This window comes from Prunus dulcis, chromosome 1 (genome assembly GCF_902201215.1).
Source record: "Prunus dulcis chromosome 1, ALMONDv2, whole genome shotgun sequence".
NCBI lineage: Eukaryota > Viridiplantae > Streptophyta > Magnoliopsida > Rosales > Rosaceae > Prunus > Prunus dulcis.
Window position 1 is genome coordinate 36,359,308 of NC_047650.1, and position 13,797 is coordinate 36,373,104.

The 13,797-nt window shown below is 39.1% G+C and overlaps 3 pseudogenes across 1 annotated transcript; 2 read left to right on the forward strand and 1 right to left on the reverse strand.

The window, feature by feature from the left end:
• Window positions 1-70: 70 nt before the first annotated feature.
• LOC117615812 lies at window positions 71-1,897 on the reverse strand (annotated as a pseudogene).
• Window positions 1,898-8,202: 6,305 nt separating this feature from the next.
• LOC117615813 lies at window positions 8,203-9,561 on the forward strand (annotated as a pseudogene). The gene has a single exon (XR_004584064.1). The product of XR_004584064.1 is annotated as a UPF0481 protein At3g47200-like (transcript).
• A 1,755-nt stretch (window positions 9,562-11,316) lies between these two features.
• Window positions 11,317-12,896, forward strand: LOC117615814 (annotated as a pseudogene).
• Window positions 12,897-13,797: the final 901 nt, after the last annotated feature.

Sequence of the window (13,797 nt, forward strand, 5' to 3'; positions counted from 1 at the left end):
ATAGAAAGTGTAACTAAGCCTATTTTAGCTAATGGTGTATTCACTTAGTCACTTCACACGCACAGATAAATAAATAAAAGAAGTACATCGCTTCGGTTTCTCACAATACTCGGTATCATCCTTCATGCACACGACACACTTTACAAATTACAATTGAATAGACCTAAAGCATAAGGATGGAGAAAAAAGGGTGATGGAGAGGCTTACTATATATGATGCTTAAGAAACAGAGATGATAGAGCACACTGTTTGTATGACAGTGAGTACGAGGAGAAAAAACAGCGGCAGCGACAGAGATAGCTGCCCACGGTGTGTTGAAATAATTTTGCCTCAAATTTGCCTTCCTTCTGTGCCACGTCGAACTGCGGTACTTGTTCAGCTCTTCACAAAGAGCAGCAAAATAGAAGTCATTGTAGTTTAGGGTGGCCCCATCCGCAAGGTTGTTAATCATAGTAGACGCGGCATTGCTGTCACCAAGCATATTTTCAACAATCCCATACTTAACAAGCAACTCTACATCCTTTGCGGTGTTCACAAAACGATCCATGATGACAACATAATCATTTATTAAATTATCCTTGCAATGACATTGTTCAAAGGCAATCAAATTCCTGATTCTAACCTCTGTTTGAGGACCTATATTGAACCTTGGAATTTCCAAAGTCCCATCAGCAAACCGTATGTCAAATAAGTTTGGGGTTGATGCCACATTAAACTTGACTCCAGCCGTTTGTAGCTCTGTGATGCTGGGTGTGGTTACAGTTTGGAGTTGCCCGCCAGCTTGTGATTCGAATGAACACGGTAGATACAACTTTCTACGAAGATCAACAAAATGCTCTACTTTTGAAGAACATATTCTCTGCAAACTACCTTCTGTTCCCTCTATTTTCATTAGCTTTTCGAAATAAAGGTGAGAAAGAGTAATGAGTGAAAGCCTCTCAGTATGGTCACTGTTAAAAGAGACTTGAGTTTCATGTAGGTCGAAAAGATCTTCAAGAATGAAAAATGGCAACTGGTTTTCAAGCATACACAAGTCAGACCATATTTCCTGAAACGTTCTTTTAAAAACACGGTCATTCTCATCCAGAAATTCAGGGAATCTGATCTTCAGAAAGATCTCAATGACGAATGTGGCATCCACTAGAATGATTCGTACAAATTCATCAACACTAAACTTAATGGTTTCTGCATAACAACTGCGCACTCTTGCTTCTTGGTCGCTTATTCTCTTTACAAGATCCTCCATGCTTACGTTGGTGCGACGCAGAAAATCTTGTAGGTACCTCATTTGGTGCTCTTCCATGGCTTTTAAGGCTTTCTGGCCATGGTGAAATGGGCCTATCGAGACTACCCTAGGTGAGTAGGCCTTTTCTTTTACATCCCGTAGTCGCGTAGGAACTCTGTAAATACAGCACGAAGAGGACAGGGGAGACAACCTATTCAATTCCTCTTTCATTAAAGTTGCCAAAGGAGTAGGAGGGTTCTCTGTGTCATGTGGAGCAGCTTCATTGCTCCCTTTCGTCTTCCTTTTCATGTGTTTCTGTGATTACAAATTATTGCACCACAAACATCAACATTCTAATATGCTCCGACAAAAAATTGGAAACGCATCACAGCAGGAAAAATCAAATAACAGATGGTTCACAAACTAATTCAAACATTGGTTGCAACTATACATAAACAAAAGAAATTCCATTTAAAGAAAAGAATAAAGTTACAAAATTTTAACATGACCTTTGCTCATTTCAAAATGTCCAACTACCATTGAAAACATAAGAAACTAAAATCTTCAAGAAAATGCTATCAATAAAAAAAAATTAAAGAAGGGAATTCGCACCTGCTATGCACAAAAGAGCATGTCGGTTACCAGAAAAGCTCAATGACTTTTTTCTTCTTTTTGTTGTGGAAAAGAAAAGCTCGATGATGGGCTATATATATAGGAAGAAGCTCAATGCTTGAATAAATATCTTCTATCTACCCTCTTCCTCGCTATAAACACAAATGGGGCAGACCAGTACATTTACAGGTTGACATCAATAAGACAAACAGCGACACAGACCGTCCATTCATACTTTTTTTTTTTTTTTTGGTTCTTTAGATCATTTTCCACAAGCAACCGTCCACGTACTAGTTAGTAGTTACAGTATTTATTTTATATCAATGAGTACTATGGTCCATATTAAGTCCGTAATTTGGTGAAAGCTTCTATGTACCTACCCCTATATAAGCTATGCAATAGTGATCGTGTTTCATGACGTCACAATGTCGTAGGGGGAAAAAAAATAGTCAAGGTTTCTTATTATAATGTTAATACATGTAGAGCAAAGAGCTTGTTGCTTCAGTGGTTAAGAGCAGTTTCTCGTACACTTAAAATTCTGTTTTTAATCGAATTCCCTCTCCCCTAATTTACTTGTATAAAAATAAACTTTTTAAATAAAGATATTAATATTGTATTCTATAAAGTGTTGGACATGTTTTATATTGTTAGAGCATCTCCAACAATCTCTTTAATAACTTTGGAATTCTAAAATAGGCGAGCCACATCATAAAACTCTCTTCAACAGCCTCTTCAACCTCAAACATCAAAGCTGCAACCTCTTTCTTTCTCTTCAAGATTGGTAAGTTGACTTTAGCTCTAAAACATTTAACTGTACTTTGGAAAAACAAAACTTACCTTGAAAATGTTAAAAACATGCATTTTTTCTTTTCATATAATAAATACATAGACAATTTTCACATGTTTACATATTTTTCATTCTTTTCCATGATATTGCATTCATTGAATTGAAGATTATGTTGGAACAAAAATTATTCAAGTAGCAAATAAGAGCTCCACAATAGGCTTCCTAAACCACCTCATTAGACAAATTTTAGGGAGGAATTATAAAAATACAACTCTAAGAGCATCTACAATCATACTCTCTAAGAGCATCTACAGCCAGTGGCTTCTCCACGCCACCGCCACCGCCACCCTCAACGACCGGCCTCGAGACCGATCCTGTTCGAACTGCCACTCTTCTCCTGTCCTTTCCCGATCAGTCTCAGCCGTCACCGTCCACCGTGCTGGCCGAAATCTGCCAAAAACCACCCAGTTCTCGTTCAAATTTCACGGCGTCGTTTCGGCCTTTTTTGCCACCATTTCCGGCAAGTGAGGTATCGTTTCTCACCTATTTTCTGAGGTCTAGCTGATGGTTGGGTAGGATTGCATCAATTTTGAGCCTAGGTAGCTTGATTTTCGAATTGGATTTCGGCCGGTTTTGGGATGGCAATTCCGGCCACTTCCAGACACTTTTTGAGATAGGCCCAAGAACAAAAGTGACTCCAAATAGGGTGTTACACCTAAGGTAGGAGTCTTGAGCCGCGATTTTGAGATTTCCCTGCGAAGTGCTATTGCTTTGGACACCCACGCACTGCCCTCACGTGGGCACTATATAAAAAGGGCATTGTGTCCAGTTGTGATCTCCTGGTCCTCACGAGTGCGTAGATGCTCTCGGATGTTAATTCGGTTACTGTTTGAGTCTCGAACGGATTTCGCCTATTGTACGTTATCCGGGTTCAATAAGTTCAAACCGTTGGATCATCTCGAATTTAATATATGTTGATCTAGGCACTCCTAGGATCGTGTAGGAATTCACAGATCGTAGATCGGATCCCTGGATGTTCCGATTTAATAACTTGAAGTTTGTGTTTTACAATAACCTCCCGATCGTGCGATTGCGAGCTATTTGACCGTTCGATCTGGACCAAACTTGCAAGACGTGTATCCTAAACCTTGTCAAACCCATAGGAACTTTCGGATCAGAATTTGGAGGTCGTGGGCCTGTGGACACCTTTGACCAAGTTTGTGTAGTTTGAACTGTCACACCCCGGACTGGCTCCGCCGTAGCGCGATATTGTCCGCTTTGGGCCTGGCTACATTCTCACCAGCCCGCACGGTTTTGTTCCTGGGAGCTCATAGAGCAACTTCCCAGGGTGGTCACCCATCCTGGGATTGCTCTAGCCTCCAACTCGCTTAACTTTGGAGTTCCTACGAACCCGAAGCCAGTGAGCTCCCAAAAGGCCTCCCACTATATTGATGCGAGGTGTGCCATATAAGGCACATCACCCCCCCTCCGTTTGGTTGATGTGGGATCTCACAATCCACCCCCCTTAAGGGATCCGACGTCCTCGTCGGCACACTCGCACCACACGGCAGAGTGGCTCTGATACCAAACTGTCACACCCCGGACCGGCTCCGCCGTAGCGCTATATTGTCCGCTTTGGGCCTGGCTACATTCTCACCAGCCCGCACGGTTTTGTTTCTGGGAGCTCACAGAGCAACTTCCCAGGGTGGTCACCCATCCTGGGATTGCTCTAGCCTCCAACTCGCTTAACTTTGGAGTTCTTACAACTCCAAAGCCAGTGAGCTCCCAAAAGGCCTCGCGCTATGAGGATGCGAGGTGTGCCATATAAGGCACATCACCCCCTCTCCGTTTGGTCGATGTGGGATCTCACATGAACCTTGGTTGACTGTGAGTCTTCCGAGATAGTTTCACCCTTCGAGGAGTACTAGAATGACCTTATTATTGAGTCTCGACCCTTATTTGAGTTATGTTGACTATGTCAGGCTTTTTAGAGTGTTTTATGTTATCGTATGAAAACTCTTGGATGTTATTATAATAATTTAAATTACGGAATATATGAATACGGGTTAATTGATATGGTGAGTTGTGGAAGTGAGTCGTGGGCTTGGTTATGATTATTAGGAAGTGAGTGGACATTTATTTTAAATATACATTATTTTCAATGATTGAAAGAATATGCATGAAATTGAGATATATATATATATATATTTGGATTAAAGATTGAGGAATTAGTAAGTTGTGATATTAGTAGTATTTAATTGAGAACTTGGTGTCGATTGGAGATTTGAAGGCCTGAATAATTTGGTGGTGAGTTTCATAAAAGGGCAAGTCATTTGTGATTAAGTCTTGGTTCAAATTTGGGGGAATTGGGAATTTAATATTATAGTTTAATATGGGAAATTATATAATTACATTATGTAAAAGTACATACTACCCATACGTGGCGTTGGAATTTTCGGCGTATGGGAAGAATGTATAATTATTTAGTCTCACACGTGGCATTGGAATTTCTGGCGTGTGAGACACTTCCCATATGTGGCGTTGGAATTTCCGGTGCATGGGAAGATTATGTGATTATTAGGTCTCACACGTGGCGTTGGAATTTCCAGCGTGTGAGACACTTCCCATACGTGGCGTTAGAATTTCCGGCGTATGGGAAGATTATGTTATTATTAGGTCTCACACGTGACGTTGGAATTTCAAGCATGTGAAACACTTCCCATATGTGGCGTTGGAATTTCCGGCGTATGGGAAGATTATGTGATTATTAGGTCTCACACGTGGCGTTGGAATTTCCGGCGTGTAAGACACTTCTCATCCGTGGCGTTGGAATTTCCGGCGTATGGGAAGATTATGTGATTATTAGTCTCACACGTGGCGTTAAAATTTTCGGTGTGTGAGACACTTCCTATACGTGGCTTTGAAATTTCCAGCGTATGGGAAGATTATGTGATTATTAGGTCTCATACCTGGCGTTGGAATTTCGGCGCGTGAGAGACTTCCTATACGTAGCGTTGGAATTTCCGGGGTATGAGAAGATAACATAGAGAGGAAAAAGGGATTATTTTACTATATCGGGGAAAGATTGATGCTTAAAAGAATAATGTCTTGTGTGTTGTGATTGAAGGAAAAAAGGAAATGAATAATTCTAGAATTTACTATTTTGTATTGCTATAATGGATTGTATGTTATTGAAACCGGGATTCTTGTTAGAAAGAACTACATATGGCTTGATCCCTGAGTAAGGGTACGTAGGTAGCCTGGGGTCCCACCCAAGTACAGCCGCAAAATAACTATATATAAAAGGTTTAACCGGTTCTGAATGTGTGAATGAATTTTGAGGTGGTTGCGGGATTTGAATCCTAATTATTACTACTGCTAGGTTTAGTTTTGATTATGATGGAACGCCTAAAGCTCGATTCAAACTTGAGTGAGATTAAATGCTTGTTTATTTCTCGATTATCACTTGATTGGACTTTGTTAAATAGAATATGTGGTTTTGATATGTCTGAGATCCATTTCGAAATAAATGACTGATATTAGGTTGATTATATTGCATAATGGGCCTGAGGCCCCTAGAACTGTTGTTGATAATCCATAGATGGTAGTTGTTGCAAGCTGAAGTTTTGTGGGAAGTATTATTGCTTTTCCGCAGGTTAAAAATTTGGAAAGTTATTTTATGTTGGTTGCAGTGGTTTTCGTAAAATGATTTAAGTTCCTTATTTCCATTGCTAGTTATTTTGCTTTGATTTATTTGAAGGTCGAAGACCGATTGTGTGAATTGCATGAAATTATCTCGTGTATGCTAATGGTTGGTGATATTAAATGTGTTTTAATAGGTTGAGAAATTTGAGAAATGTTCAATTTACAAGGGAGACTCTGCCGAATTTTCGGTAGAAATTTTTGTGCCTTATTCCTTTTTGGGAAAGGAGGCTATAGTTTTACTGACTGGGCCCGGCATCGTGGTGATGTCGGATTTTTCACAGGATTCATTTCTAGTTCCGAGAAATTCGTGGCAGGTCTTATCAACTAATCAATTGTCACATCCCAGGATCGGCTCCGCTATAACACGATATTGTTCGCTTTGGGCCCCTCTCTCTACCTTGACGATTTTGTTTCTGGGAACTCACGAGCAACTTCCCAGTAGGTCACCCATCCTGGAATTGCTCTAGCCCTAACTCACTTAAACTCCGAAGTCAGTCAGCTCCCAAAAAGCCTAGTGCTAGATGGAGGCGGGCATGTACATATAAGGCATATCACCCCCTCTTCGTTGGTCAATATGGGATGTTACAATCCACCCCCCTCAAGGGCCCGACGTCCTCGTCGGTAAACTTGTATCACATGACAGAGTGGCTCTGATACCAAATCGTCACATCTCGGGATCGGCTCCGCCGTAGCACGATATTGTCTGCTTTGGGCCCCTCTCTTTACGCTCACGGTTTTCTTTCTGGGAACTCACGAGCAACTTCCTAGAGAATCACTTATCCTGAGATTACTCTAGCCCCAACTCGCTTAACTTCGGAGTTCCCATGACTCCGAAGTCAGTGAGCTCCAAAAGGCCTCGTGCTAGATGAAGGCGGGCATATACATATAAGGCACATCACCCCCTCTCCGTTGGTCAATGTAGGATGTCACACCTCCCTTCTAATCTTGTACTAAAAAAAAACTTACACTGAAGAGAACAAAGATGAGTTGTAGATGGAAACCCATTAAGATTAAAATACTTATGCAACAGAAAGGTGATGAATATGAAGGAAAAAAGAAAACTTAATATATATATAAGATCAAGTGAAAAACAAAATTAAGTCATCAAACACTGACAGAGAAAGTAAAACCACTTTAGTTAATCAAATCCAAATTTTATATAATCTGTATTAGTGAATGGAGGAGAGACTTCAAAGAAAAAATGATAAAAACTTCCAGCCTCTTAACAATTTCTACGTTTGTCCTTCAAATTTGTTTTTTGGCAACTCTGTTTTCTTTTTGTGAAGTTGGGTCTCAACTTCCAAGGCCCAAAACGCAAAAACTATCTCAAACTCAAAGCAATCCTTGGGCCTATACAATCCTCAAGAAGAAGACAAGCCCAATGTGAGTAAGAAGAAAAGAAAAAGGCAGGGAATCTATGAGTTGACCTGAATTTTAAATCAATTACCCGATCATTATGCAATTATTCAGAGAGAATTTATGTTACATCTACAGCCGGAGAAAGCAATCTGCAACTGCAAGTGAGCTTTTCTAGTCATTAACCAAAGGCAAAACAAACTTGGTCCTTTCATACATAGCTTAGCAGGTGCGAATTCCTTCACTTCTCTCTTTCTACTTTTTTTTCTTTTCATTTTCATAATATTTCTTCTAGATTAATGTATTGTTCTATAAATTGATACATATGTTTCCACATATCCATTTGCCTGAAGGTTTAAGTCGCTTGTGTTTCATGGTATGTTTTGATCGAGGAGTAGGTTGACACACTGGTCAAAGTTGAGGGGGTTCTTTGTATCTTATACCCTATCGATTTTCTTAGGGGTGTCCTTTCGTGCCGTCACTTTGGTTTTGCTCAGCATAGCACATCAACAGGAAAATGGAAGAATGCAATCATGCTGGTCCAAATGACACAATTAACATGCCATACGTTCCATTAGAAACTTCATTGAGGGAGGAGTTAGATAGCTTGCCTGCCTTGTCCTCTTCGTGTTGTATCTACAGAGTTCCCAATGACATACGACGTCTGTAGGAAAAGGCCTACACACCTCAAGTCATCTCCATAGGTCCACTTCATCATGGCAAGGAAGGTTTAGAAGCCATGGAAGAGCTGAAAAAGAGGTACCTACGAGATTTTATGTGTCGGACTTAGATAAGCTTGAAGGACTATATCAAGAAAATAAGGGACCAAGAAGCAAGACTGAGAAGTTGTTATGCAGAACCCATCAAGTTTAGGAGTGAAGAATTTGTAAAAATCATTCTAGTGGATGCTGCCTTCACTATTGAGTTCTTATTGAGGAGACCGTTTATTAAACAAACCGTGGATGTTCAGGTATGTACAGCCTGACATGTGGATGCTTGAAAATCAGCTCCCATTCTTCATTCTTGAGGATCTTTATCACACATACATAATAACCGACTCTTTTAGGAATTATTACAGTACTCATGATCATGAGAGGCTTTCAATAATTAATATTTCAAAGAATTTCTTCACAGCTGGAATATTGAATTTGGAGGGGAAGGGAGACAAATGGAACAGAATATCATCTTCTTCTAGTTCTATTAATGTGCAACACTTTGTTGATCTTATAAGAATTTTCTATCTACCATTGGAATCAGAATTAAGAGATGCAGGGGAGCTCAAAACCTTGAACATACCTAGCATCAAAGAGATGCACCAGGCTGGAGTCAAAATTAAGGTAGGATCAAGCAAAAACTTAGTCGACATACAATTTGCAAATGGAACTCTCAAAATTCCTAAAATAATGATAACTGGTGACAAACTGCGGACCCTGGGAAATGTCATTGCCTTTGAACAATGCCATTGCATGGAAGACGACTACTTAAACGATTATGTTAGCATCATGGGTCGTTTTGCGAACACTCCAAAGGATGTGGAGTTGCTTGTTGAGTTTGGAATTTTTCAAACTGCGGGTACCACCAGCGTGGTTTCATCTATGATTACCAAACTTGCCTCTGAGGCTCTTTTCTTTGTCGACAGATTCTGTTACGCGACTCTTTGTGAAGAGCTGAACAACTTCTGCAGATCGTCCTGGAACAAATGGAAGGCAAATTTGAGACAAAATTATTTCAACACACCTTGGGCATCTATTTCTGTCATTGCCGCTGTTGTTCTCCTCACACTCACTCTCATACAAACGGTGTGCTCTGTTATCTCTGCTACTTAACCATTAAAGGGTAAGTCCCTGCTTTGCCGCTTTCTCTTCTGACAATAATATGTAGACTTGTGTCTGTTTTTATTATTTATTTATTCACTCACATGGTTCTAGCAGGAACACTTTTGGGAAACTAGTAGTATTTCAGGTCCTCATCAAGTAAAGGGATCTGAGGAAAGCCTGTGAACTCAAATCCAGATGATGAATGTAATATTTCTATTGTTTGTCCAAATTTTCACAGTGAATGAATTCAACTGCAGGTTCTTCCTATCCAGATTGTTTCTGATGAAATATTATTTATTTCTGTGTTATAAATTTTTTAGTAATGAAAAAAGAGAAGAAAAAAAAACTTCCAATGTCCACCAATCTCTGTAAAAATTAATTTGTTTTATGATTAATTTCTCCATGGTGGTGATCAAATCTTTATTCTTTTTGTGGTTAAGTTGGATCCCAAGGCCCATAAACACAAAAACTAACTCAAAGCATTCCTGGGCCTAGAAACCTCTTGGCAATCCTCAAGAAGAAGACAAGCCCAACATGATGTGGGAAGAGTCCAAGACTAAACAGCTCAAGTCGAAGGAAAAAGCATATAAAGAGAGTTTGATATTTTTCATCATCAAATCCGTTAAGAATTTTATGTATTTATTATTTTATGTATTTTTAGTACAAGCGATAGGGAGGGGTTTCTCACACACACAACTAATGTCATGGGGTTTGAACCTGAGACTTCTAGTCTACAAATCAAGACCCTTTTTCACTCCGCTAGACCCCGTTGGTTTTTTTTTTTTTTTCCTTAGGAGCGTTTTAAATCTAGTAAGAAACAACCTCATTTTTTCCGGAACATTTTCATGGAATAAGCATTGCAGACTCCGCACAAAGGACACAGAAACTTCACCGAAACACAAAAGCAGATACAAAAGACTTATAGTCGACAAACCCTTGTACAAATTGTTGATTTTTAGTTGTCGTGGGGCCTGCAATGGATTATTCAAACTTCCCCAGGACGTGCATAGACATGTCAAAGCAAAGGCAAGGAAGCTACATGAGGAGTTGACCTGACTTCCAAACCAGATTCACTAGTTCTTATACTGAAATCTAGCAGAAGAGCAAGCTATCTGCATTGAGCTTTTCTAGCTACTCATCTACCAACTGCCAAAAAAAAAAAAAAAAAACTTGGGTTTCAATCCATAGCAGGTATGTTTTCAATGCCCAAACTCCTTTCTCTGTCTTTCTTTATTTTTCTATGTTTGCTTGCACATCCAATTTCTTGAAGCTTTTTAAGTGTCTTGTGTTTCATTTTAGTTGGAAATTGGAATTGAGCAAAAGGTTATGTAAATGTCGTATATAATTTTCTTCTCTTCTAATGGGATTTTGGTTTGTCTATGTTTTGACTGGAAGCATAATCTACTATCTGATATCATTACACAAAGAATTTGTTTTATTAGAATCTCCAATAATGCAGGACACGAAAAACATTCAAGACTTTCAATTCTTTTCCTTTCGAACACATAAAAAAAAAAAATGGTGTTTGTATGTTAATGTGAATTAAACTTTCGTACTGATTCACATGATTAGTAGGAATTTTTCAATCAAAACTGCATTAGAATCTTCCAAGAATAATTACAAGAAATAGAGTCGACCAGAAGAGTTTTGAATGAATTTGGTGCATTCAAATCAAATTCTTAAGGCACTAGTGTGGTATGTAAGAGTTACAAGGATCAAAAGTCTTTGTGTGTTTGGTCTTATAGTTGCAATGTTTGTATTAATTTTCTCAACCATCTTGAAAATTTGTTTATTGTTGTGTCAGTGACTATCATTTCATTATCATCCATTACGATTGACAACAACAAACACATCAGCGGAAAATGGAAGGAAGCGATCAAGCTCCACATGATATTGAAAACCCCTGCATTCCATTAGTAACTTCAATGGGCGAGGAATTGGATGGCTTGTCTCCCCTCTCCTCTTTGTGTTGCATTTATAGAGTTCCTGAACGACTACGGCGTGTGAGTGAAAAGGCCTACACACCTCAGGTAGTCTCTATAGGCCCACTTCATCATGGCAAGGAAGGCCTAAAAGCCATGGAAGATCACAAAAAGAGGTACTTACAAGATTATATACGTCGGACCAGGGTAAGCCTAGCGGATTATGTACAGAAAGTAAAAGACCAAGAAGCAAAACTGCGCAGTTGTTATGCAGAAACCATTCAGGTTAGCAGTGATGAATTTGTGAGAATCATTCTAGTGGATGCCGCCTTCATCATTGAGGTCTTGTTGAGGTATCGTTTCGATGAATTGCAGGATGAAAATGACTGCATATTTAACAAACCATATATGTTGCAGGATGTATGGCCTGACATGCGGTTGCTTGAAAATCAGCTGCCATTCTTCATTCTTGAGGAACTTTTTGACCCCGACAAAATCGAAGTCTCTTCTAACAATAACAATATTGAAAGGCTTTCGATACTCAACCTTTGCCACAATTTCTTCAAAAATCTAATGCATATAGAGGGAACAGATGGCAATATGGAGAAATTATGTGCTTCTAAAGTTGAACACTTTGTAGATTTTTGTAGAAATTTGCATCTACCTCTACCATTGAAACCACATGCTAAAGGACGACTTGAAACTCTAAACACACCCAGCATCACAGAGTTACACAGAGCAGGAGTCAAGTTTAAGGTGGGATCACCCAAAAACTTATTCAACATAAAATTCGCTAATGGGATTCTAAAAATTCCAAAATTAGCAATAAGTGATGAGACAGAGCTTACAATCAGAAACCTCCTCGCTTTTGAACAATGCCATTGCATGGAGAATTACATAAACGATTATGTTGTCATCATGGATCGCTTTGTGAACACCGCAAAGGATGTGGAGTTGCTTGTTAAGCATGGAATCGTCGAAAATAGTCTCGGTGACAGTAGTGAAGGGTCTACTCTGATTAACAACCTTGCGATGGGGTCATAGTGGACCCTAATGACTTCTATTTTGCTATTCTTTGTGCAGACCTCAACAAGTACTGCAGAACGTCTTGGCACAAATGGCAGGCAAACTTGAGACAAAACTATTGCAACACACCTTGGGCAACTATTTCAATTGCTGCGGCTATTTTTCTCCTCATACTCACTTTTATACAAACAGTGTGCTCTGTTATCTCTGCTCTGCCTTCTAAGCGTTGAGAGTAAGTCTCTTCTTAGCCGTTTTCTCCTTGTCATTTCCTTTTGGTCCTCCACATGACACGAGCTGGGTTTGTCACCAGCCTAGAGGTGCAAGAGAGCTGGAGAAAGAAAAAGTTAGTGTATATGTAGAAAATATAGCCTCTGTTAGTGAAAGTGAGCTGTGCATGTAGAGTGATGGAAGCAATGTGGTTGTTTTATTTGTTTCTCTATGCTTGTTCGGTATGAAACTGTTGAAATTTTATAACTTTATTGTTAATCCGAGAGCTGTTATGTTGGGTACTCCAATGTAACAAATCATTGAAAATCTCATGTCGGTAGTCTTTAATCTAAGACGTCCTTTGTCAAGGGTGGTTTTGTGCAAAAACTATTTTATACCCTAAGTGAAGCCCCTATTTTATACACATGAAAAACAATTTTTGATCTTCAAAAAAAGAAATGCATATTCGAAATATAACTGAAAAAAAGTGTATTGTCTATGATTTTATTTTTGTATTTTAGGTGCATACAATTGGATCTAAAATTGCCACATAACTATCATAAACTTAGAAGCCATATAATTACGCTTACGAAATATGCTAGCGTGGGTCGCATGTGGGCATGTGTCACCCTATGCTAGCGTGGGTCGCATGTGGGCATGTGTCACCCTATTACCATACTGTATGTCCTGGACGGTAGATGACTGGACCTTTGCCTCCAACCCAAATATACATATATTTTCCTCCCTTTCTTGAGCTTTATAAGCTCCATTCATAGTTGATTTCGAACCAAAACAAAGAATTCATAATTGATTTATTATTTTTCCAACTATATATGCACAAGGACCTATAGTCTTTTCGAGTGTATAATTAATTAGCACGAATAAAAGGATAGAATTCTTTTCTTGCAGACCCATACATAAATGTAGATTCGATACATTTACACAGTCCACCTGTAGAATCTCTTCATAGGCACCAAAAGATTGCAAAAAGTTCACAATATTTTTAAATGTCTGATTATATAAATATCCAAAAATTATAGTTTTGACTGAACCTAGTAGTATGGGCTTGTAACTAAGCAAAACATTAAAGTAATTGATTGCTATGAAAATCTTCTCAGGTGAGGCATTAGTGGTCTTCAG